Raw genomic sequence first — 25,011 nt, forward strand, 5'->3', positions numbered from 1 at the left:
CTCCTCCTCCCTGGGATTGGGGAAAGTTTGCCTGGGATAGAAGGGAGAGACTTCAGAGAAAGAATTTCCTTCCCAATAAAGAGGCGATATAACAGAAACAAGCAAAGTTCATAAGCTTCCAGGCGGAGCCTTGCAAGCTGCCCATGGGAAGGGAAACCACCTCAGATGGGCAGAGGTCGGGAGCAGCAGGGCGCTGGCAATGCTGCAGCTCTAATCTGTGTGTGTCAGATAAGCCCCTTATCGTTTAAGCTGCTTTTGACGGGACTTGTTATTTGCAGCTGAAAATGCCATGCTGGCGTCGTCGTAGGAGACGAGCTTGCTGCCTCCTGAGTGGCATTTGGTGGTTTTATCATCACCTCGCAGTGTGACTTTCTAATGCTCGAAATAAATTCGGCCACTAGAGAAGACACCGGTATGTCACGGCAGAATTATTATAGCACTTGAGGAAATGCGCACTGCTCTACACTAGGTAACTTTGAAGTGATTCCAAACATTGATGTAGTTTGCAACATGTTCTTACTTCAAAGTTTGTGTTCTTTCTTTATTCTGATGTTCATTTAAGAATGTAATATCTCATCAGACCTCATACAGGAGAACTTGACATTAACTTGCCGTCTCCCAGGAACATGACACCACAGCTTATCAGATATCCCGCCCTCACACGACCTCAGCCGCTGAACTTCAAACTTCATGTAAACTCAAGAGAGCACCTGATACCCTGAGAGTTTACACTCCGCCAGCCACTTCACGCAATGTCAAGAACTCAGGTTGCCACAGGGTGCCACCCTGTTAGATGCAGCACTTATCTCCAAAGCTCCACCTGCCGACATCAACCCTCCTCTCTACAAAAGAGCTGTGCTGTGGAGGTAAAGCCAGCTTCCTCCTGAACCTACTTAGCACAAAGCTACACACCAACCTGCAACTAGAGCTGGCTTTCATGGCCTCCGCCCTCATCGCACATTTGAACCTGAGTATCTGTGAGATTTGCTCACTGTGCCATTAATGTACCTGGTCTCCTAAGAAGTCTGCACACACTTCTCTCCCTGTTTTCAACCATGGGAAGCCTGAGGAATTTTTCTAAATAGCAACAAACCTTGAAATTTATGAAACCATATATGACCACTCCTGTTTCCATCATATGCGGTTTTCTACATTGTTTTTAAGAACTTGAGAAAAGAAATTGAGTTCTGAACAATCACGCTGCATATTTAGACCCAAAACAAAACAACAACAACAAAAAAAAAAAAAGGTAAGAAGACAATACAATTGTAAGCTCTTACTAGAGTGGTAGATCTTGAGACAGTCTGTGTGGAGAAGAGGATAAATCGATGGAGTTGAGAACTTATTCTGACACTGGCATGGCCCAAATTAAACTCCTAGGAAGTCACATAGTGGATAGACATCTCGACACCATCTAGATCTGGAGACCATCCTGGAATATATCACCTCCAGCCAGATTCACACAGGCACACTAAAATGGTCTCAGCAAGCTCTCCTCTTTCTGGGAAACTGAACTCCCATTTTATGATTCTTTCTCACAAATTTCTTGAACAAAAATCCTTAAACACTGTCTTTAATTTGCATATCCAGTGTCTTTGTTTGCAAATGGCTAAAACAGTATCCCAGCCTAGTTCAGAAAGGCAAGAAGGAGGATCCAATGTAGTAGCTCACGTGAGTAAATCAAGCAAAGCCTGATTCTGAGGGTAGATCCCATTGAAACTTTGTCTTGTCTAAATGCTTTTCTCTGCACCTAGCTCCATCCTCTCTAAGCTGCTCTGGGAGACTGCAGCCATGATGGTGAGCTGCCCAGCAGCAAACATTCCAATGCTCAGACCGAAAAGCAACCAGCTGCTGGGGGAAAGCTCCAAGGGGAAACTCTGAGACTGGCCTTGGTGGATGGCATGGCCTCTAGGCCAATCATGAGGACCTAGTTCAATCCCTAGAACCCACATTACAAAAAAAAGCCAGGTATGGTGTGCACTTGTAGTTTCAGTGCTTGGGAAGGTGGAGACAGATGGGAGCCCTGAGACTCAGTGGCCAAGCTAACCTAGCCACTTGGTAAGAGACCCTGTCTGGAAAGAAGGAAGGAAGGGAAGGAGGGAGGGACAGAGGGACAGAGGGAGGGAGAAGAGAGAAGGAAGGAAGGAAGGAAGGAAGGAAGGAAGGAAGGAAGGAAGGAAGGAAGGAAGAAGCTGGGTGGTGGGGGCACATGCCTTGAATCCCAGCATTTGGGGGGGCAGATCTCTAAGTTTGAGACCAGCCTGGTCTACATCATGAATTCCAGGACAGCCAGAACTACACAGAGAAACCCTTGAAAAAGAAAAAGAAAAAAAAGGGAAAAAAGAAAGAGAGTACAACATAGTGTTTGAGGAACAACATCCAAGGTTGTTCTCTGTCTTACACACACACACACACACACACACACACAGAGAGAGAGAGAGAGAGAGAGAGAGAGAGAGAGAGAGAGAGAGAGAGATAATTTAAAATTGAAATGTTTCCAGGATTGGAAAGATGGCTCAGTGGTTAAGAGCACTTGCTGCTCTTGCAGAGAACCCACATTTAATTCCCAGCACCCACATGAGAGCTCACAACCATCCATGACTCCAGTTCCAGTCATGATGCCCTCTTCTGACCTCTGAGGGTACCACACACAGGCAGTATACAGACATGCATGCAAGCAAAACACTCATACATATAAAATAAAACCTTTTTTAAAAATATTTTTAAGTTGAAATGTTTCCCCCTAAAAGATGTGTTCATGCCCTACCTTCTAGTGTATATGAATGCAGCCCTGTTGATGGAAAGGATCTCTGCAGAGTAATCAAGCCAAGATGAAGTCACATTGGTCAGCACATAGAGAAGCTAGGACACAGAAGCGCACGGGGGGAGAACACCATGAGATAAGAAAAGAAGGTGGACCACCAACCAAGGAATATCAAGGGCTTCCAGAATCTTCCAGAATTCAGGAAAGCCCTGGAACTGATTTCCTTCAAAGACACCAACCTTACCTCCACCATGATGTCAGACTTGTAACCTAACATCTATAAGAGAATAGATTGCTGTTGTGGTGATCCACTCAGCCATGGTGTATTGCTACAGAAGCTCTACGAAACTCATGAAGAGACTTGGACACCATTGTTGGTCAGGTGTCCCTAGAAGTGCTATGAGGTCTTCTCCCATTGAGTCCACCCTCACACACCTGGAGTTATGCCTTGCCAGTCCTCTAGGAGATTCCAAATCTAGTTAAGCTGTCCTGAAGAACAGCAAGTAGATCCATCCTAGAAGAGGGTGAAAGACATTGGTCTAAGTATGTAGAAACCATTGTATCAGTAAATATAGCCATCCTCTTTGTCTAAATTTCTCATTGGCAAGGAGAAGAAAATAAAGTTTGGTTTGCAGAAAGAAAGTATTCTTTCTCCAAATTGTAGTGTAGATTCCTTCATCCAAAGTTAGGAATGCATAAGCCGCTACAATTTGACCAGTTTTACACTTTAAATAAGGATAGGAGGATCTTGATTTGCTTTGATTTCCAGGAAGCTTATGAGATTCATCCTGCGATGTGTTCTGCTATGAAAAAAAAAGTTTTATGAATTATATAACAAAAAATATGAAATATTGAAAGTGAAGTACAGAGTCTATATTAGTCACCTGTCAGATTTAAACTCTATAACAGAAATAAAATTGAAATTATGCATTAAGTCTGGCAAAAAATTTATTCTGTATATTTTTATATAATATATCCTACAAATTAAAATTAGTTGTCATGTTAATGTGTTTTTGAACTATTTTTAATTGCTAGCATGCTTGTATTAAATGGTCGGTTCAAAGTTGGGAAAGTGTTACTTACAAGAAGTAATCTTCCACAGACACCATGAGATGGCCTTCTACTTAAAGATTCTATTTCAAGGCAAGCCCCACTGCTGTTAGAATTCTAATGAGCCTCACAGACAGGATCCTTTAGCAGCTTGAGCAGCAAGGAATCTCCCCCACAACTGTGTTCTCTTTTAAAATGCAGGCTTGTGATGAAAAGTTAAAGGTAAAGGAATTAGCTTCGTGAATATGCATCCAGATCCTTCATCCAGCAACCACCGACTAGACGCTGCTCTTGACAGTCTAAGAGCTATTTTATATACTCCGGATATTCGGCTAAGTCAGTTCTCAGACATCACTATGGGGTCGTGTATTCACTGCTTTTCTCATTGCTGCGACCAACTACCTGGTAAAAGCAATGTAAGGGAAGAGAGGTTCACTGGGCTTATGGTCTGAGGGGATGCAGGAATGCCATGGGGGAGAGGGGTCTGTGGTGACAGAAGTGTGCGGCCACTGCTTGTTCACATATCAGTCAATGGGGGAGCAGAGGGAAGGGAAATCAGGTGCCCAGCTGGCTTCCTCGTTTTTCCTTTCTATTCAGTCTAGGCCCCCAGCCCGGGATGACGCCACTCACACCCAACGTGGGTCTTTCTTCTTCACTTAACCCTCTCTGAAAATGCCACCCAGGTGACTCCAAATCCAGTCAAATTGTCGGTAAAGGTTAACCCTCTCAGATAGGAGCTCTGATTATCCACTATTTTAAGGAAGCAAACTAATAAACAGTAATGGTGATGACTTTGGCCCAGATTCCCACCCAGCTAAGGAGATAGAAGCATGTGAAGAACAAGAGGTTGCTCATGGACCCCACACTGGAAGCTGGAAAATCAGCATAGGACTGTTCCAGACCCCCTGTATGAGGATGTCAGTTTGGAGGTCTGGTTAATCTATGGGGCCTCTGGTAGTGAGCCAGTATTTATCCCTAGTACATGAATGGACTTTGGGAGCCCACTCCACATAGAGGGATACTCTCTCAGCCTAGACACACAGGGCCTTGGCCTTGCTCCAAATGATATGACAGACTTTGAAGGTCCCCCATGTAAGGCCTAACCTTCCCTAGGGAGCAGCAGAAAGGGGAGGGGATAGGGGGTTGATGGAGATTAGGGGAGGAGGGGAGGGTGAGGGAACTGGGATTGACATGTAAATGAAGCTTGTTTCTAATTTAAACTTAAAGGGGGGGGGGAAGCATATGAAGTTCTGACCTAGCTTGTCCACCTCCAGACTCTTAACCCTCCTGGGATACAAAGGGTCACTCAATACATTTGATGAGATAAAAACTTTCCAGTGTCTGCTGACACAGTGATGACATTAATCCAGGAACTGTTCCTATCCCTCATCAAGGTGTTTGACAGCCACCATGTATCAGGGCAGTAGCAAAGGAGCTGAGAAGGGCCACGTGGCAGGACAGATGGGATTGACTTAGGATGCATACCTCATAACTGTAGCCACTTTTGGTCTCTTCTTTGACAAAGAACGAGTCATTGTTTACTGCCATTTTGTTTGGACCAGAAATCACTAGAAAGTGATAAAAAAAAAAAAAACCATCTAGTGTATTGTTGCAAACCTTTGTGACAAGATAGCCAGCTCGGGGTATCATCCAATCCAATTACTACCAAATGGATCAAAGGTGGATAAGGGGTTAAATGCTTTCTCTTTCTCCCTCCTCTCCTGTAGTGGCAGCTCTACAATACTTCTCAGGGATTAGGGTGAGGGACCTGAGGATTCAAATAAAGACAAGACAGCTGGTCATTCTTGCAAGGAGAATGCTGTTTATTACAAAGGAGGGAAGGCTTATATACCAGTCAGCAGGCAAGGTGGAAAACAACCCATGTCAGAAGTTCATGTCCCCAGGCCCCTCCGGCAATAAGGATGGGCAGATATTTTCCATTCTTGGATTCAGGCCTTATCAGAAGGAAGGAAACAAGAAGTAAGCTCCTAAGTCACAAGATGGTCAGCAGACCCCTATGGGGGAAGGGTCCAACACTCTCCGTCTCCTCTCTCTTTTCTTGAGCTGGGACATACAAGTCTTGCCTTGGATATCAGGCTTCTGGTTCTTGGGCCATCTGTGCTGGTTTGGATGAGAATAGCCCCCATAGGCTCATATATTTGAATGCCTGGTTCCCAGTGAATGGAACTGTTTGGGAAGGATTAGGAGGTGTGGCCTTGCGGAGGAAGCATGTCACTGTGCAGCCTTTGAGGTTTCAAAAGCCCAGGCTATTCCCAGGTTTCTCCTTCTCTCTGCCTCAAGCTTATGGATCAGATGTTAAGCTCTCAGCCTTTGCTGCAGTGCCCTGCCTTCCTGCCTGCCTGCCTACTATCATGATTCCCATCATGATAATCAAGAATTCTCTGGAACCAAGAGACCCAAATTAAATGCTTGCTTTTATAAGTTGTTTTAGTTGTGGTGTTTTGTCAAAGCAATAGAAAAGTAACTAAGACACCATACAACTCAAGCTAGGACTTTGTTGTGTGAAATGGGAACAGCCCATCTATTCTCCCCAGATAGGACACCAACAACAGATCAAAGAAATTACTCCACCTATGTCTGGCTCGGTGAACCAATGAGATTATTGGGATAATTTACTGGAGCAAAAGTGAGCTTACTTGTAAGAGTATGGATGACCCAAAAGCAGCTGCATTGCCAATATGAGCATCTAGCATGGGTGGCATACAGGCTGTATGCCTAGAGCTCCCTGAACAGCCTGCAAGCAGCTCCCACCCCAGGCTGTGGAGTCTCTGCTCCTGGGCAATTCTTGCTTCTTATATAACCTGGGTTAAGGGCTTTGTCAATCTTGTGAATTTCAGCTTTCTGGGACTTGTAAGTTTTGTTTATTTCCTGAGTCTTAAGATCTTCTTGCCTTCCTCCTCCCAACAGGAAGGAATGTTTTAACTCAGAGAAAATCACTACACAGCAAATTTTCCTCTCTGGCCTTTGGACTCAGATCAGATTCCTCAGTCTTCCAGCTTACAGAAGACGGAACATGGGACTTCATGGCTTCAGAATCATAGCAGCCAATTCCATTAACAATCTCTCTCCTGACACTTCTGTTTCTCTAGAGAGTTTGACTAGCACATCACTCAAAAGCCTAAAATCACCACAACCTCTGAATCTGGGCTGCCCCAGCTGCCTGGGAAAGGCTGTAGGACCTTCAAAGAATCACCACCTCCCTGTGTGCCCAGTTTCTCCTTGTGTAAAAATCAAACTTTTTCAGAAAAGACAATTTTAATGCTAGCAACCAACCTATTACTTCAGTTAACAACGTTGCTAGAGGCAGGCTCTACCCACTCCCCAATATATACACACAAACACACACTGGCACACACGTGTGCATGCACACATGCATGCACCATGAGCATAGGTACAAAGCTTTCTTATGTAGTGCTTTTGGCCATGCCAGATGAGCAGCAAGCTGCAATCAAAGTTGCAGATGTCAGCCCACCAGAAGGAAATCCTCTGATGAGCCAATCTCGTTTAGGCAAGGCCACCAGACTGCAGACCCTGGAATGTCTTTTGCTTCTGCTGTGCCTTTACATGTTTGCTGCAGCTCTCTTCCTCTGGCATCTAGCATGGTGTGAATGGACACGGGGAAGATCTCTACTGCCTAGAATATAGTGCACGTATCTCTTGGAAACATCCCATTCTACTAGGCATCTTTACCTGTGGATTGTCAAGAAGACCTGTGGATTGTCATCTCCCTAATCAGTACTGTGTAATTTGGTAATAAGAGGGATAGTTCAGACAGAGTTTTGGTGAATAAAAATAAACACAAGAATTTGTTTCACAGCCAGGGTCTGTGAGTTTCACTTAAGGAGCTCATGAATTGTAGTTCAAAGTTAAGGATTAACAATTGAGTCCCAGTAGCCCAGCAAGTTTAAATTCATTTAACCTTAATGTCAGGAGATGTGTTCACAGGTCTTGGAGTGCATTGCAGGTGAAACAAAGCTTTGAAAATAACTAAGTTAGACAAAGATGTTTTTGTTAAATAACTTTGAGGTGGAAACCCCAAGAAGAAAAATCTAAAGTTTTAGAAAGGCACATAGTTGGGCTGGAGAGATGGCTCAGCCGTTAAGAACACTGACTGTTCTTCCAAATGTCCTGAGTTCAACTCCCAGCAACCACATGGTGGCTCACAACCACTTTGAATGAGATCCAGTGCCCTCTGCTGGCATGCAGGCAGAAGACTGTATGGACCACAAACGTAATAAATAAATAAAATCTTTAAAAAAAAAAATCTACAAAAAAAAAAAAAGAAAAAGAAAAGAAAGGCACATAGTTGAATGTGAAACTCTTTAAGGTCAGGGAACAAGAACAAAGCAGTCCAATTATTACTGGCTGATGTACTCTCCTTGCTAGGTTTGGTTGATGACCAAAGGTGATGACCTGTAAGTCTGTCTCTGCCTCCTTGCTAATGGGATCGCAGGTGTGTTATGGTGACCAGCTTTCTTCATGGGTGCTGACTATCCAAATGCAGATTCTTGACTGAGCCATCTCTCCTGGCCCTTAGTTCAGATCAAGAATGAAAAATAAAGTGAAATAGTACCCCTACATTACCGCTGTCTGGGGGGCCAGCCTCCAGCAGCACAGCAAAGGGCTTTGACAGAAATCCATGGAGTTGGCAAAGCTAAATTTTTCTATCTGAGGAGGGGTAGGGAAAAAGGCACTCACAAACTCTCTTGATTATTTCCTTCTTTATTCTCTTGTTTCTTTATTCTCTCCTCTTTCTTCTCTCTCTCATGTATTTTCATAGCTTTTATGCCCCAACAGAATCTTCCAGGCAGTACAAGAATCAAAACAGTTGCATTCCATTTCTCAAGTGAATGACTATAGGTAAAAACATGTTTTCCATCTCCCTCACATGATTAAACATTTTACGTATTACAGGTGAAAAACAAATTATCCCAAGAACCCACATACATTCACACCCAAGCAACTTGTTATAGACTAACCATGTGGGCAAACCAGATGTGCTTGTCAGGTCTTTTACTGGCAGGCTGCATTTTGCAGTTACAAAGAAAGGGCCAATAGCTTGATTCACTTATCTTGAAAGGTAATGTTATAAGGAATGTTAAAGGAATCACAAATCTAAACTTTCATATATGAAAAATAATCAGTCAGTTCTACTTTAAATAGTTAGGGTACACATCCATTCAATATATATATATATATATATATATATATATATATATATATATGTATATATATAATACATACATACATACATACATATATATATATATATATCAGGAGATTGAGGACAAAAATGGGTAAAATGAATTAATCATCACCTTTGGTCATCAACCAGTCCTAGCAAAGAGAGTACATCAGTCATTAATAATTGGGCTGCTTTGTTCTTGTTCCCTGACCTTAAGAGATCTACATTCAACTATGTGCCTTTCTAAAGGTTCAAAGACAAAAATTATCTCAAAAAGTAAGGTGGAAAGCCATTGAGGAAGATACCTAATGCCCACTCTGGCTTCCATATGCACCCTCACATATATGTCACCATACTCATGGACACACACAGAGACACAAAGTTATGAATTAATTTGAGGTATACTATAAGGTCAATTTAATCTCTGACGGTTTTTTCTCATAATTCTTCTGGATTGTTTTTAAAGATTTATTGGTTTGTTTGTTTATTGGGAGGTGTATGCTCACAGAATCTACAAGAGGACATCAAGTCCTCTGGAGTTACAGGGAATTGTGAGCCACCAGGCATGGGTGCTAGAAACCTAACTCCAGACTCCAGCTCTCTAAAAAGAAGCAGTAAGTGCTCCTAACTGCTGAGCCATCTCTCCAGTCCATCCCTAGATCTGTGGTTCTCAACCTAAGGGGCATTGGACAAACTTTTCACAGGGGTCATCTAAGACCATCAGAAAACATACTTACATTACTATCCATAACAGTAGAAAAATTACAGTTATGAAGTAGCAACAAAAATAATTTTATGGTTGGCTGGGGGTCACCACAGCATGAGGAACTGTATTAAAGGGTCACAGCATTAGGAAGGTTGAGAACCACTGATCTAGATTTTTAACATGTTTTCTAATTTACTACAGCCAGCCCTAATTAATTTCTCAAAGAATGGTGGAGAGTGCCTTCAGAATACATGAGTAAGTAAAAATTCAGAATCCTTCTCATGTGTAGTAACTCTAGCCTTGGGAAGCCTTGGTCAGTGTAGTCACCACAGCCAGTAGCTCTCGCCTTAGTAAAGAACCACCCCAAACCCCACCCCTTCGGACCATGCTCCCGCATAGTCACATGAAGACAAGAGTAGAATTTGTCTAGTAGATTGATTATTAAAGGAATGCAGAGGAGAACTATTCAAGCTAACAAAAGTCTATTGAGTGTGTAGGCCACAGGGAGCCAAGGCTCAGCCACGGTAACTGAAACATAAATAACTTGACTCAATTAAGATAAAAACGCATGTGAACGCTGCATTCTCCGTCCACACTGATATCAGAGAAAGGGTCATACCAGGCTCCAATAAAAAGAAGGTTTACTTCGGGTTCACACAACTTGATAACAGTGCAACCTGTGAGGCACCGCCGCCTCTCCCTGGTGTCCTGCTCTGTCTGCTCCTGTTCCATGACTTCAGAGGAACAAAGCCAACTTTGATACAAGCATCTTTGTTTTCTGAAACACATCATGTGCTCAGGGAATAGATTGAAACTGTGAACACAGATGCCCTTGGACCTGACTCAGCTTTATGCTCAGCTCCTGGGTTCACCTTACAGAGAAGTAAAGCAAGCAGCAAACAAAAGGCATGATTCTGATGGCCTATCCACTGAGATGGGGAGGCCACCCAGGAAGGGATCCATAGCTAAGGTCACACTATCAATCAAAGACAGAAAGATTGGAACCTTAACAACTTAGAGTGCAAATAAGTACATTCACTTTTCATAGCAGCAAGAAGAGCGTCTCTTCCTTCTTGGTCAGTAAATTTTTCTGCACAGAGAATGCAGTTAACACCTAACATGCTGTCTCCACTGGGCATCAAACATTAGGACTATCGGTGTGCACCGCTAATCTCAGTACTCTGGAGGCTGAGTGAAGAGGCTTGGCAGCCTATATTCAAGGCCAGCCTAGACGAGCAGTAAGACCCTCGATCAAAAAATAAATGAGTTCATAAATAATCCCAGAATAGAAACTCCCTACTGCAAATGAAGTTGTCCATGGGATTTGGGATGGTCTAAGAGCTTTCTTTTAGAATCTCAGCACTGGGGAGACAGGAAAGAAGATCATGATTAGAGTGATTCCATGTGAGCCAAGTTCAGTTCCTAGAACTCACACAGGATGATTCACAACCGTCTGGGCCTCCGGCTCCAGAGGATACGGAGGATCCGGAGGAGACCTCTGGCCTCCAAGGGCACCTGCACTCATGCGCACATACCCACACACAAAAGTTCATAACTGAAGATAGAATAAGTACTTTAATTTAAAAAAGAAGAAAGATGGCTCAGCAGGCAAAAGCACTTGCCAGCAAGCCTGACAATTTGTATTCAGTCCCCAGGACCCATGTGGTAAAAGAGAACCAACTTCCTGCAAGGTTTCCTCTGACCTCCACACATGCATGTGTGCCTCCCCCATAAACAAATACATTAAATCTAATGTAAATGCAATTTTGAAGTAAATGTATAAAAAGAACTCTCATCATTCAATAGTAAGTAATACAGGCAAAGGTTAGAACAGACAACCTACCAAAGGAGACCTAACGGTAACAAGAGAGCACATGAAAAGATGTCCCAAATGCATAGATAGACTTAGAACAAACAAAAGCCAGTGGGACTCCAGCACACCTGCCAGTGTGGGCTAAGGCTAAAAAGACTGACAACAATATCAAGTGTTGACAAAGACTCAGAACAAACACTCATTAATTGCTGACAAGAGTATAAACTAAAAACAATTCCTTATAAAGTTAACACAGAGCTACAAAAGAACCAGCAAGACTCCTCTTAATATTTACTCTGAAGAAATAAGAGCATAAATTGTCACTGAACTTTCATACAAATACTGAAGGTAGCTTTATTCACTTATAATAGCTCCAAACTATAAGTAATCAAAATTTTAATTAATAGAGAAATAAATTCTGATATAACTGTGTGAATACTACACACACAAAAATAAACAAAAAATAAAAGCCTAAAAATACACAGAACACACATGAAATCTCACAAACACATGCAAGGAAAGCCAAGCTAAAAATACATGCATTCTGCTGAGTGTGGTGGCTCAAGCCTTTGAACTGGCATTCAGGAACCTGAGGGTACCAGAGATCATTCAGAAACATTGCTTACTGGCTTTTTCCCTCTAGCTTGCTTGCTTACATGACCAGGGCACACCTGCATAGGGATGCTACAGCCTGTAGTGGGCTGATTCTTCCTACATTACCCATCAGGACACTGGCCTAAAAACACATGCCCAGAGGCCAATCAGGACTCCCTCAAATAAATCTGGGCTGTGTCAAGTTGAACTGAAGCTAACTAGGAAATTTGTCAAACTGTCAAACACAACTAGATTCAGGACTGTAAGTCTGGATGTTCTACTAATGTGCTAGTAGTGTTTTGTAAGTATCATGTGTTTACATCACTTCCTAAGTTATATTTTCTTTATAACACAGGTTTCATCTCTGGCTGCCTGGAACTCCTTATGTAAATCAGACTGGCCTTAAACTCATAAAGACCTACCTGCCTCTGCTTCCTGATGCTGGGATTATAGGTGTATGCCACCAAGCCCAGAATAAATTACATTATTATGAATTTTTTCTTGGCCTCATTTCAGTAAAATCCTCATATTTTTTAAATCAATCTATGTAAATTGTGTAATACTGATTACAGCCTAAAAGATATGATATTCAAAATATATAAGATGAGGACAAAATTTTAAAACATTTATTAGAATAGTTTGACATCAAACATTTCTATGCTTTCAAAACTGAGCCATTTTTCCTAGTATATTCCAAGATACGCATGTATGTAACATATAAAATTCAATTATCAGTACAAACTTATAGGACTGATAGTTTTTTAATCTTTCTTTTCCTTTTTAAAAATTTATTTACTTTTTTATTTTATGTGCATTGGTGTGAGAGTATCAGATCTTGGAGTTACAGACAGGCAGTATGTAGGTGCTGGGATTTGAACCCAGGTCCTCTCGAAGAGCAGTCAGTGCCCTTAACCATTGAGCCATCTCTCTAGCCCCAATATTGATAATTTCTTAACTGAACCCTGGACTTTGTGTGTGCTAGGCAAGAACTGTCACTGAGCTAAACTGCTTAGTAGGTGACATTGAAAGATGAAATTGTTCATACAACAAGGACATCTGTTCAACCATGTTCATAGCAGCATTATTTGTAATAGCCAGAAACTGGAAGCAGCCTAGATGACCCTCAATTGAAGAATGGATAGAGAAAATGTGGTACATTTACACAATGGAGTACTACTCAGCAGAAAAAAAACAATGGAATCTTGAAATTTTCAGGAAAATGGATGGAATTAGAAGAAACCATTCTGAGCAAGGTAACCCAATCACAAAAAGACAAACATGGTATGTACTCACTCATATGTGGATTTTAGACATAGAGTAAGGGATTACCATCCTATAATCCACACTGCCAGAGATACTAGTAAACAAGGAAGACCCTAAAAGAGACAAACTTTGTCCCCTGGAGAAGGGGAAAGAGCCACCATCCCCTGAGCAAATTGAGAACATGGGAAGAGGGGGAAGGAAGCTACGAGAGTGAGAAGGGAAGAAAAGGAAGGATACAGAGGTAATGAGGAAGCAGAAATTTTGAGTCAGGTGTAGATTAGAAGAAAGGACATATGACAGGTAGGATTTTAGTTGGGGATGGTAGAGGAGGAAGGGAGGGAGAAGGGAACTGGGATCGTCATGTAATTCAATCTTGTTTGTAATTCAAATATATAAAAAAATAATAAAAAAACAGCAGATTAAAATGAAAAAAAAAATCTCTTGTACTTAAGTGTAAATCTCCAACTGAAGATGCTTCTACTGAAGGAATAAAAAAAAGTCAGTTAAAAAAAAAAGAAACATGAAATTGTATCTAATTCTTGAAAAATATAATCAAATTCATTCTAGCATTCAATTTCTGTCTAGTTGCCTATATAATTGGTATCACACTTCAGATATATTTAGACATACAAAACACAAACTTAAGAATAGCATGCAATGTTGTGTGTGTTTTCATGAATATATGCACATTCACATGTGTGCATCAGTGCACAGAGGCCAGAGATAGCTTCACTGTCACTCCTTGTCCTTTTTTTAAAAGACGGAGCTCACTGATTGGCTGGCCAATGAACTCTATGGATCTGCCTGTCCAGCACTGGGGTTACAGTTACTGGGCTCCTGGATTTTGCATAAGCACAGGCAATCCAAACTCAGGTCCTTGTGTTTGGGCAGCAGGTACATTACCAACAGAGCCATCTCCCCAGCAATGATATACAGCTTTACCAGTGCAAGTCAACCCCAGCCACCAGGCTTAACATCTGCAAACATCACTCTATTTGTGGAGACCTCTGGAACCAAGCACTGGATCACAAAGAGAAGCAAGAAAATGAACACTTGACATTGCTGAGACACAATAACTCCTTATGCAAAAAACCTGTCACTGGTAAATCTGGGATAAATTGATCAAACTGTCCTTCCTTTACGTTAGTGATCTGCTGCTTAAATCACCCTTCCACTCCCAAATGCATCCATTGCAGACAAAGGTGTAATTCAAGTTCTAACTGGCTTTAATCATAAAAGCCCAGAGTCAGATATAGGGGAAAATGCTGAGCGATCAGACAGAAGAAGGAGCAAGCCAAGACCACCTTTACCTCATTAGCTTCCCAGCGGAAAAGAGAGTTCCTGTTTCCTCCTGCCTATATTCCTTTCTTCGCCCCGGCATCACACTTCCTGTCTGTCTGTGCAGACCTCCAGACTTCAATGGCTAGCTAATGGCAAGCTCTACCCTCTGATCTTCAGACATCACTTATTTGTACAAATAAGGTATCACCACACAAAGGCAGAACCCTCAAGGTCATGACACCACATACAACCATCTTTGTTAATAAGTCAAGGGTCAGTAGACATAGAAACTCATGAACAGATCATTGCCAAATGAGACATTTGGGATGTAAATCCCACACACCTGCCTTGAGTGCTGCCTCCTCTGTGGTGGAGCCGCCGGTTCTCTGCCACTTGCCAGTGTGTGCACTGACGACACCCAGGAACCCCTGAGCCTCTGGAGCTCAGGGCACCTTTATTCAGGTCCAAACTCAATACTACTCTTAAATTTTTATCTTAATACATGTAAATTTTTGTTTTTACAGTCTGTTAATTTTTAATTACAAAGGTAATGTTTGAGCATACCTCTTCATTTCAAAATTATTTAAGCATTACCTCAAGGCTAAAATCCAAGTCATCCATCTATTCCATGCCCTGTAACAAGTTTGGCTGCAAGTTCAGTATAGCTCTTTCCAAAAGCGCTGTATCATTGTAATAGCCATCACTCATGACTGGACATTGGTCTAAGCCAGTGGCTCTCTCCTTCCTAATGCTGCAACCCTTTAATATAGTCTTCATGTTGTGGTGACCCTCAACCATAAAATTATTTCATTGTTACTTCGTAACCGTAATTTTGCTACTGTTATGAATCACAATGTAAATATATTATATGCAACTCCCAAGGGGCCACGACCTACAGGTTGAGAACCACTGGTTGAGTATTTTATACTTAATGGGTTTTCATGTTTTTAAAATCCTTCTTGGGAGCTGGAGAGACGACTTAGTGGTTAATATCAGGTACTGCTCTTCAGTACCTGATATTTGCAAAGGACCCAAATTCTGTTCCCGGCTCACAAGTATCTGTAACTCTAGCTCCAGGGGAATCCCTCTTCTGTGTGTTCATAGCCTCACCAGCACTGCTGCGCACACACACACACACACACAATTTTAAAAAATAAATAATTCTTAAATTCTTCTAGAAATCCTCTGAGACAGCTACTTTGCTCCCTGAGTGCATATATACATCTATAATATAGAAGGTCTATAGCAATATGTATGTCTATTATAAAGTATATCCTAATTAGACCGAGTCCTGAACTATATTCTGTTCTCTCAATCTGTCTTTGCAGACTTGTCCACATTGGCACTTTAGGATCATTCTTTTCCGAGTAACAGGAAGTCCTAAATGTTTGCAACTTGTGCTTTGGGAAGGAAACAACAGTAGCCAATGATCTATATAAGTCCCCTTGGCTGAGAGTTCTGATTTCTTGATTCCTGATTCCTTTTCACTTCTGAGATGCACAAGCTGTAAGCTAGCAGGTGAAGGGTTAGTTACACAGCTGGCCAAACACAAAGCTCCCTAGGCAAGTAAAACAAACAAACAAACAAAACCTTCAATTTGCTGTGCAACATTTAACTCCCATTGAAACAAGAGTGCTCTCCAAATGGAAAAAGAGAGAGAGAGAGAGAGAGAGAGAGAGAGAGAGAGAGAGAGAGAAATATCAAGATTACTTCAGGAAAAGAAATCTTAAAAAAATACATGTGAAGAGTCGGAAATCACAATATGCACATAATTTTTCTTTAACTGGAGATGTCTACATCATCTGGACTAATTTATTAAAGTGCCAGCGTGGGTCTTGGTTCTCCCTCCATTTCCGGCATCTGCACCCATTGGCACCAGCGACTCTCCTGTGCTAGGAGATGGCACCTGCACTCCCATGTCCCACCGTATTCCTACATATCACCAGCTCCCACTCGCTTCTCTGCCTCCTAAGCAGATAATCCTGAGATGCAGCCTGTAAGTTACTTCAGGGCAGTAAGTGAGTAGTTAGTTGTCCAACTCACCATCTAAACAATTCCCTATTGGGTGAATTGAGATTCGCAGGAGACGCCCCAATCCTTTTTCATTTCTGTCAGCCGGTCATTAGTATTTATGAGACACTAAGCAAGGTGAGACTAGAGAGTGGTGCAGAGAAGAGTGGAAATAAATAACCAGTGTGATCAGCAAGAGGTGATCCAGGTTGCCGAGACCATAAACCTTCCAAACTGGACATGTGGTGTCCAGAGATCCAGGCATGGCCCTAATGCTTAATAAAATTTCCTCTCCCCACCTGAGATCAGCTCAATGACTCAGTTTCCCAGAAGTCCCTGAAACATTCTGGAGACCCCAATGAGATTACACCATAGCATCCCTCATTGTCTACGGTGGCAAGGAGAGGGGTGAGTTGGATGACCCATGGCCCAATTGTCTTCTCTTCCGAGGTCACCCAAACTGCTTTTAGAGGTCTCAGGGTGCAGATCTCTCTTAACTGCTTTGAGCTGACAAGAGGAGTGATGTGGAAAGGGCAGTTAGGGAACCTCAGAGGACCATCCATTCAAGGGGCCATCATAAAATGTAACAGATGGCACAGGTCCAGAGCATAAGTCAGCCATTTGGTGATAACATATTTGTGGGTTGTGTTACATGAAGGAGGTAATAATGTACACTCATGTGGGGAACATTAAGAGACAAAGTTAATGAGGAAAGTGTTTTACATCAAGATTAACATATGCTTTGTTTAGAAGGTTAAATGCAATTATTCAACTGGCTGGACCCTGTGCCAGAGTTCTGTAGAAGGATAAAGTAACTGTAACAAGCTATTTGTTACATCAGACTCCTGCATAAGGGACAAGCATCTGGAAGCTTTGTAAATGAAGTCGGGTAAATTCAGCATCTAAGTGACAATTCCAAAGAGAAATAGAATCCTACTGAGTTACTTTTATAGGATTGTCTAGCAACATTCTAAGGATATTGCTTAGATGTCCTGAATAATTTTCCAAAGCTGTGTTTGACAATAGAGTCAAACTGGCAGCATCCTTTAATCAGGGACATGGGTGGTTGGGGTGTGGACCCTAGAATTAGGTTTGCTAAGAGGAAAAATTGAATGCCAGGGTATAGGGCATAGCCAATTTACTGGCATGCAGATCCTGTACCAGTCAGGTGATAGCTTAGGTTCCCTTGTTCACAGCATTTTCATATCAGTTCAGGAGACATTGAAGACTGAGTAATTACTATTTGCCTCTGTTGTTTAAATGATTAGGACATGGGTGCAGACTCTAAAATTATTCACACAACGGAGTCAGTCTTGTACAACCAGGCGAGTCAGGGAACAGAGAGAGCCGCATGTGTGCGACCCTCATATTTAAAGTCTTGCTACATCACTCTGACCATGCACACTTGGGCGTGGTCTGCGTCACCTGCGCCAGCCCCCAAGCTGGTGTGGCCAGCATTTCCCCCTACGAATGTAGCACCCCCCCTTCATTCAGAAGTCCTTCCCTTGACCGTGTCAACGTATCCAATGATACCCACAGGTCTGAAGACACTAAGGGCCTTCTTGGGAATTTTTCCAGTCTGGGGAGAAAAGAGGTTGTTCCTCCCATTTTCAGGGCATACGGGAGTTAATGGGAGCAGCCCTGGTGGAACCACCCTGGGGAATCAGGGTCCTTTTGGTCACCTTTATGGACATCTAGAACAGAGACAGGAGTCTAGCTGGCACTCTTGGTAGACAAAGGCATCGAGGAGTTCTTCATGCCTGCTTGGTTCCTGCTCCCATTCCTGGCACTTAAGTCATCAAGGGAGTCCCAAAGCAAATGTGCAGAACATGGGAACCAGCTCCCAGGGCTGGGGAGGGGGGCAGTGTGCCGGAGAGTTCCCTTCTCTAAACTCCCATTTCCTTGAGTTCCTGATACTTTCTAAGGCTTTGGTGAACCACCAAGGAAGCCTCAATTAATGGTGGCCACCCCTGTTTCTTCTCAATGCCAGCTGATTAGCTTGGAGCATGTTAGGTTAAACCCACGCAATCTGAGAGGTGCCGTGTCCGAATGGACCAAAATTTCATATAACCCTTTTTTCTCCTTAAACATCACAGAAAATACATCAAGAATGCTTAGATATTTACTTTGAAGTTATATAGTACTTTTTAATCCTCCTATGTACCAGGCATTACATGAATGAATTATGAACCTAGTAGTATATGACCCTAAGAGTCAGCTGTTCCTTTACAAGTGAAAACAAGGAAAAAAATATCATTAACTACGTTTTACATAAGAGCAAAGTGAAGTGTCAGGGCATTAAGAACACAAATAACAACCTTGTTAAGAGGCACATTAAGTACTTGCCATACAAGACATTGTTCTGTTCACAAATCTTAAGTAAAAATATAAATGTGAGCTGGGTGTAGTGACACACATCTCTCATCCCACCACTTAGAAGGCCAAGGTAGAAGGATTGCCATCAATTTGAAGTCAGCCTAGGCTATTGTAATGAGTTTCAGGACAGTCTGGTTTACAGTGTAAGAACCTGTCTCAAAACAAAGCAAAAAGTGTGTGTGTGTGTGTGTGTGTGTGTGTGTGTGTGTGTGTGTGTGTTTTCATGCATGCCTAGTACAAACTAAGCATCAAATGTGTGTTGGCAATTTGATACTTCGAGGGCTCCTTGCTCCATTCTCCCAACAGCCTAATGAAGTGGATGTCTTTATAATCTCCATTTCATACATGAAAAGAAGAAAATTAACTCAGAAAGATTAAGCATATTGTATTGCTCACATAATTCCCAGGAAGCAGAACACATACAAACTTGAGGAATCGGATCATCAATGGTTTCGATGCTGTGTTCAGGGTCACCACTGGTTAAGTGGCAGTAAGTCACATCTGCCTAGCTCTACTGTCCATACTTGATAATTTGTGAGTGGCCTCAGTCAATGCACTTGGAAGAATCAGCTTTAGCCCACTTCTTCATTCTGGTGGGGGTTGATCACACACACATACACACACACACACACACACACACACACACACACACACACACACACACACACACCACCACCACCACCACCACCACCACCACCACCATACCATGTGGTCTAATCCATCTTCTGAAGCCATAGGTAGCAGTATGACAGATATCCACACAAAATCATCTGGCAAGTCCAGGCTTTGTAGATACCCATCACACACTCTTCATCCTGCTCCCTAAAGCACACATGATTTTCTCAACAAGTGTCCTAGTTTTATTTCCGTTGCTGTGATAAAATAACCTGACAAAAACAACTTAAGAGAGAAAAGGGTTCATCACACTTACAATTGCAGGCCATAGTCCATTACTGAGAGGAAGTCCAGACAACAGGAACTCAACTCAGCTAGCTACATCACATCCAAGAACAGAAAGAAAACAAATACTGAGATGCTGTTTTCTGGCTTGCCTGCCCTCTCCCTCTTACAAAGTCCAGGGTCTATCCCATAAAATGATGCTGCCTATAATGAATGGGCTATGCCCTCCTACATCAATTAACAATCAAGGCAATCCCCCAAAGACCAACCTGATGTAGGCACTTCTTCATTTATGCTCTCTCCCCCGGGGTGATTCAAGGTTGTGTTGAGTTGACACTTAAAATGAATCGTCACACCCACTGAACATGAACTGTCATTCTTCAAAACCCTCAAAGAATTCATGGGCCTCTCCCACAGAACACCTCACATTCTGACTCACACAAGGGTTATCAGAGGCCCACCCCTCCAGTCTAGAGCTAGTTGCATGATTAGAAGATAGATCTGGCTGCTGAGTAAAAGATGTCTCCAAACAAAACTGCCTTAAGCAATAGGGAAGGTTGCTTCTCATGTGTGGTGCAGTTGCAGAGATGGGCAGAATGGAGGCTCTTCTCTTCAGTAAGATCCAAGCACCACTCATCATGGCTCTGCTACACACAGAGGCCCCCATCTGTCTACAGCGTGCTTCTCAACCTTCCTAATGCTGTGACCCTTTAATAGAGTTCCTCATTTGGTGGTGACCCCAACCATAACATTATTATATTGCTACTTCATAACTGGAATTGTGCTACTGTTATGAATGGTGATAGAATATCTGATATAGAGGATATCTGATATGTGACCCACAAAGGGGTCATGACCCACAGGTTGAGACCCACTGGTCTCTACAGTGATCTAACACCTTGACTACAATCCCTTGAGAAGGAGGAAATGTGGCAGGAGGAGGGCAAGCCTTTGATTTTGGAGCTGTGGAGATGGCTTGGCAGTTAAGAGCACCAGCTTCTCTTGTAGAAAAGCAAGGTTCAGGTGGGGGTCAGGGGGTGTTGGAGAGATGGCTCAGCTTTCAAGGGCAGCTGCTGCTTTTGCAGAGGACCTGGTTCAACTCCCAGCACCCACATGGTGGTTCCTAAACAGCCATAACTCCAGTTTCATGCGATCAATGCCCTCTTCTCATCTCCTCAGGCACTCATGTGGTACACATATATACATGCTGGCAAAATATACATTAAAAAAAGATAAGTTTCAGTTCCCAGCATCCATGTGGTAACTTCCAATCATCTGTACCTCAAGTTCCAAAGATTCAACACCCTCTTTATGGCATCCATAGGTGCCAGACACATACTCAGTGCACATGGATACATACAATAAAAATAAAGTCAAGCATGGTAGTACAGCACTCGGGAGGCAGAGGCAAGCAGATCTCTATGAGTTCAAGGACAGCCTGGTCTACATAGTGAGACTCTGTCTCTAAATAAAAAGATAGATAGATAGACAGACAGACAGACCGACCGATATTTTTACATGGCTGTTGGGCTAGTGAGATATCTTAGGGGGTAAAGGTGGATGCTGCCTTATCAAAACCACTGAGACCCACATGGTTGAAGGAAAGCCTGACTCCTACAACTTGTCCTCTGACCTCCACAAATGTGCAATGGCATGTACACACACATACACATACACACACACACACACACACACACACACACACACACACACACACAAATAAATAAATGAAATATTTTAAAGGTGAAAAAACTGTTACTGTCAATGATGAGGAAGAACACATGATTTTTTAAATTATCTACATGGAGAGTGACTACATCTTAGTAAACACATTCAAACAATGCTATCTGCATCACAATATTATGTGCAACACAATGTTTCTCCATTCAATAGAACTGTAAAGAGGACAGCATATGCACGATATGGACCTAAGCATCCGGAATCCAAGGAAAGCTTCTAAACCACTGGATGAATAAATGCATATAGCCCTCTTATAGAATCACAACCTGCAGGTAGAGAAATGAAAATTTCAGGAAGGCAAATAATTTAAAACATGGGCAAGAGTAATTTCTTCCCATAGAGGGTCATAGATAAAACCAGACATATTTAAAGCTGAATTTCCTGTGGCCTCCTAAAAAATATGGAAAATCAATTACAAAGCAAACAAACAGCCTTGATTCATCAGGCTGTACCGCCACTAGCAAATGTATTAGAGCCTCAGTCCTGTACTTTTACTGTAAAGACTTCTTCTGTGTGACACTTAGAAGCATATTTTATTTCCTCCACATACAAAAAAAATGCCACTTACTGAATTTAGATAAGTATGAGTCAAAGATTGAATTCTTTTTTGTGTCTTCTTCAAGATACACATTCAAGGGATTTAATCTGGAAGAGGAGCTCAAGTTCAACTCCAATTTATTATTATTTCTAAATTATTTATAAACAATCTCATAAAGCCTTTAATAACATCAGCTGAGCTGCCACAGACATCACCAGCTCACCTCAGCTGAGCCCCCAAACTTCATTAAGATTTACTCTCCTCTCTTCCCAGATGTGCCACTATCTACCTCTCCAACCATAAAGTAATCCAGTGACTGAGATGCACCAATTAAACCATCCATGGCTGTGAACAGGATAATAGTAAAGACAGAGAAAGTTAAATTCCAATGTTAAGGGATGGTATGGATTCTGCGCTGAGTTAAAATGTCATACATTTTATTGAATTAGAGTGAAATCGAGCATCAGATATCACGGGGCAGGGGGTAGGAATGAGTCTGGAATTTGAATGTTTGGGCCCACATGGTTAACTCATTTTGTTTTTCTCTGCACACAGAAACCTGAGTTGGCTTCTACTGTCTTCCCTTGCTGGGCTTCAATGAACTGCAGCTAGAATAGTCATGTAACAATTCTGGAAGCCTTTTGCCCTTCAACTACATTAGATTTCACTAAGTATAAACAACTGATTCTCAAGAACCAAACCAGATTTATCCAGCCCAGGCAAAGTCCTCTAAAAATAATTGCATACTTCTTGTTTTATGTAACTGAACTGAAGAAACACTTAAGCTAGTGTAGGTAAAGACCGCTCATTCTCATGGGTCAGTAGGATTAATATAGTAAAAATGGCCATTCTACCAAAAGCAATCTACAGATTCAATGAAATCCTCATCAAAACTCCAACACAATTCTTTACAAAAATTGGAAAAACAATTTTCTGCTTCTTGTGGAAACAAACACACACACACACACAAAAAAAAAAAATCCAGGATCGCTAAAACAATCCTGAATAATAAAACAACTGTTAGAGATATCAACATCCCCAGTCACAAATTGTACTACAGAGCTCTAGCAATAAAAACAGTATGATATTTGCATAAAAATAGGCACATAGATCAATGGAATTGAATTGAAAACCCAGACATAAGTCCTATGAACACCTGGTTTTTGATAAAGAAGCCAAAATACAATCTAGGAGGAAAAAACCCCAGCATCTTCAATAAATGGTGGTAGTCAAATCAGACGGTTACATACTAAAGAATACAAATAGGTCTACACTTACTACCCTGCACAAAACTCAACTCCAAATAGGTCCAAGACCGCAACATGAGTCTGAACACACTGAATCTAATAGGAGAGAAAGTGGGGATAGTTTTGAACTCACTGGCACAGGAAAAAACTTTCTGAACAGATCAACAATAGCACCAGCACTAAGAACAATTAATTAAAAGACCTCATGATACTGAAAAGCTTCTGTGTGGCAAAGGACACCATCGTTAGGACAAAGCAGATGGCTAAAATATGGGAAAGATTTTTACCAACCACACATCCAATAAAGGACTAATGTCTAAAATAAATAAAGAACTCAAAAAGCTAGACATCAAGAAAACAAAGAACCCACTAAAAATGTGGTGCAGATCACAGAGAATTCTTGAAAAAGGAAATACAAATGGCTGAAAAAGTGCTTGAAATGTTCAACATCCTTAGCCATCAGGTAAATGCAAATTAAAACTACTTTGAGATTTCATCTTACTCCAATCAGGATGGCTAAGATCAATAAAACAACTGACAGCTTCTGCTGGTGAGAATATAGAGTAAGGAGAATGCTCACCTCATCCCGGTGGTGGGAGTACAAACTTGTACAGCCACTATGGAAATCAGTCTGATAGTTCCTTAGGAATCTGGGAATAGATTTGCCTCAAGATCCAGCTATACTACTCTTGGGCAAATACTCAATAAGCTCTACATCCTACTCCAGAGACACTTGCTCAACCATGTTCATTGCAGCTCTATTCATAATAGTCAGAAATTGGAAACAACCTAGATATCTACCAGTGAACGAATGGATAAAGAAATTATACATTTATGCAATAGAATATTACCCAACCATTAAAAAATGGAATCATGAATTGGCAAGTGGATGGATAGAACTTTAAAAAAAAATCATCCTCAGTGAGATAACTCACACCCAGAAAGACAAATATTATATATGTTCACTTATGTATGGACATTAGCTGTTGAGCCTTGGATAATCTGACTACAAAGGTTTGGTATAGGGTAAGGAACTAAGAGGGAGGGAGGGATCCCCTAGGAAGGAGACGTAGAATAGATAGTTACAGAGGGATTGGGGAGGGGGAACTAGAATGGGAGGATCAAATAGGAAAAGAGGGAGGGACAGCTAAAACTAAAGGCCATTTGATGGGTCATAAGGGAAACCCACTACAGTAGAAACTTGAAGTATATTCATATATGAAAGGAATCACCAAATAACAGGAGAGACAAAGGTCCAACTTGCTATCTCTCATCGCCACATGAAACCTCCAGTCCTGGGAATATGTTAAATCTAATGGAGTTGTTGGTTAATGGGGCCCGATGGGAAACCCCTAAACAATGTAGGCTATTGCCAAGGCTATTGGTTGCTCTACACAAAATGATCATAAGGCCTTATTTCTGAAGACAAACAGGACTTATTGAACACATCCATCTGGTGCCTACCTAGCCTTCACCCCTACTGACTAGTGTTCATGGTACTACAAAGTATTACTCATGCTACT

This window comes from Cricetulus griseus, chromosome 3, assembly GCF_003668045.3.
Source record: "Cricetulus griseus strain 17A/GY chromosome 3, alternate assembly CriGri-PICRH-1.0, whole genome shotgun sequence".
Taxonomy (NCBI): domain Eukaryota; kingdom Metazoa; phylum Chordata; class Mammalia; order Rodentia; family Cricetidae; genus Cricetulus; species Cricetulus griseus.